We start from the raw sequence: 3,254 nt of genomic DNA on the forward strand, positions 1-3,254 counted from the left end.
GTAGCCCAAAAACAACACTGTATATTCCGCGATGTGAGACTTCGCAAAATTGAATTTGTAGCCATAGTCAGCAAAACTCACTACAATATTGTCGACTCGAGACAGATGCGGCAACAGCTCGTCATCCGTGAGGTAGATATCGTCAACATAGGAGTATGCCTCGGGGTCTATTCTTTCTAAGATAGAAACCACGCGAGCGGAAAAGACGCCAGGGCTATTTTTGTAGCCCATGGCTAATCTCGTAAACTGTTTTTGTTTTCCGCCCGAAGTAAACGCTGTCCACTGGCTACTCAGTGTGGACAGGTTATGGCTAAAAAAGCCATTGGAAATGTCAAGTGTCGTTTTAAACCGTTTACGCACGAGACTGTCGACTAGAGCCGAGCTATGTGTATTTTGTACCGCGCAGGTCCGGCAATGGGAGTTTAGGTGCCGGTAATCCAAAACTAAACGGTACGAGCCGTCCGGCTTCGTTACAGTGAATAAAGGGTTATTCATAGGGGACACACAAGTTTCAATTACACCCTGATATTCCAATTGTTCAAGGATCGCCGCGACGTGGGGTCTAGCTTCACGACGCATGGGATATTGGGGCTGTGGCTGGGGCATAGACCGCAATGGAATCTCATGGCAGGGGGACAACCGGTCCCAACCCACCTGAGTACGATACACCGCTGGCGCAAGCGCCAGCGCCCACTCACCAGCGTACATTTCAGCTTGGTCCTTAGGCACCGTGTGCGCAAAGGACGGGAGGATTTTCTCCTCCCCTCTAGGAGCTTCCAAAATGAAGGCTGGGGGCCAATCTGCCTCCGCTAGGAGGATATCATAGGTGGTGGTCAGATTATCCCAAAAAATCCCTTTTATAGTACGTTGTATGTCACCCTCTATTAATAAGACTATTTCATAAAGTCTATCAGGGGGAGCCACTCTGGTGTCAGCTGTTTCAACAGTAACCAATACATCAGTTGCTGTCGCCGCCAGAAATGGACGCAGAGCTTGACGGACTATGGTAATTTCTGCCGCGCTGTCCAGTAGCGTCAGCGCCCATGTCCGGTTCTGAAGCTGTGTCCGCACTATCTGAGGCATATTTTGCCGTCAGAGCCGCCACTTTCTTCTTCTGAAACGGGGGTCTTTGTCGAGCAAACTCGTCCTGCTTGCCTTTACCCTCAGTCTGTCGGGGTTGGTCACGCTGTTGTGGAGCACCCCGACCTTTGCCACCGCCTCCGCCACCAGACTGTGTAGCCGATGTTTCCTGTGAAGAACGAGGAGAGCGCGGTTCAGAAACCTGAAATCTATCAGGAGACTTAATAGTAGCACGATCTCGCAGATCATAAGTGCGTTCACTACTTGACTGAACGGGAGAGGCAGGCCGAGAGCCCTGTTTCTGCTGCTGCTTTCCCTGTTGTTTAGTCCGCCAAGGTTGTTTTGGAAAAATTGGCCGACCATCCTTACCAAAAGTTTCTGCCTTACCCTGCTGCTTAGAATCGGGATTTTTGATCACAGGCTTAACTCCTAAAGAGCTACGACCCAAATCACGATATGCTTCTGCAATTATTTTTGCAAATTCCTGCGGCTTGTCCTCTTCAGCAACTTTCTTCAGTTCATTACGAACCTGAAAGTGCAACGCATCACCCTTAAGGTTTCCCATTATCATGGTTGCCACCAGGCCAAAATCTCCGAGGAGCCGCATCCCCAATTCTATCGCAGACTCCGCTCCATGGTCCTCTTGAACCTGTTTAATTATGGAGGGCAGCTGTAACATAGACGGAGTGCCGAAGCACTGCGCGTACGTCGCAGCAAAAATCTTACCCCAGGATACACAATCATCTATATGGGGTACTAAGTCTTTAGGCAAACTAATGGTGAGGATCCTGTGTTTTTCCACAGGAGTTGTATGCGGATAAACCGCCTCTATTTGGTCAAATTTTTCAGCAAGCCAAAAAGGATAATCATCCCTTGTGAGGGGGCGCTTGCCCACAACAGAATTGACCATAACAGGACTAATGACCACCGCGTGACGATCACTAGGTTGTCCCGCACTAACAGGCGCCCCCGCCTGTACAGTGCGCGACACATACTGCACCAACGCCCTATATACTGATATAAGGGCAGTGTGTAGTACACGCAATTCAGCCACCGTCACCGTGAGGTAACGGGGATGAGGCGTAAATCCGGCTAGTACCGGCCAAGTGGCCCCTGCAATTGATAAAGGGCCCATTCTCGGCGGTATAACCACATGGGGGAGGGCGCCATTAAACCAAATCTGATGTTGCCAAGCAGATATTGGTATCTCCTGTGTCCTATACGGCGCATAGTTAGCAGGCACGGCAGTAGCAGTGTAAGAATGAAAGGTATCGTCATCCCCACTGACTGCCGGAATCGTCACCCAGGAATAGAACAACTCAAACGGGTGAGCCGCATCGGCTCCCACCACAAAGATGACGTCCATGCCCGTGTCCGGCACCCCATACTGCGTCAAATGACGTTTCAGAGCTGCACGGCTGTGCGCCGCAATGTCTACTGCCATAAGGACAAACTATACTTCAAGTATTTAGTAGCACAAGGGTTCAATAACCTTTTTAATGATCAAGCTTGAAGGAACCTATATCAATAGAACTAGGTAGGTTTAAATCCGTCAGACTTGTTATCCGGAAACAAGAATGAGGGTGCTGTGGACTAAATGTAAGCACTACTAAGGCGTTTCAACTCATAGACCAAACGTTAGGTGCGCCATGTTGCAGGGATTCTGCTGATACACAGAACTATGCGAAGAACCCCAGGACCTCAGTGAATTGTGGTGTACCAGAAACTCACCTCAGAACCCAGAACCCAGTATCCGGCTAGCATAAGTGTCCCATTCGTTATCCGAGATTTAGCTCGGCGGTCCCAATGAATAGACAACCCAGAACAAGCGACTCAGTACATACTCAGGAATGGTGGGAATCGGAAATACCTGTTCGTATATTATTCTCACATCAGTCCACAACAATAATCAACAGAGACACGTTGTAAATAAAAGGGGTTTATTTTTATAGACCACGTGTCCTAAGATGCAGTACTTTGGCTAATACAAGCAGACAAATGATTAATATCAAAACCAGCAACATAGTTACAATACCATAGAATATAAAAGGGGTGATCATATTATAATGACAGTGGATACTACCACCTTCCCTTTACTAAGAAGCTAATATTATGATTATGCTAATAGAAGGTCTCTTAGGCTTGAATAGGGGACCCCATACCTCAAAGATCAG

This window comes from Triturus cristatus, chromosome 5_1, assembly GCF_964204655.1.
Source record: "Triturus cristatus chromosome 5_1, aTriCri1.1, whole genome shotgun sequence".
Lineage (NCBI taxonomy): Eukaryota > Metazoa > Chordata > Amphibia > Caudata > Salamandridae > Triturus > Triturus cristatus.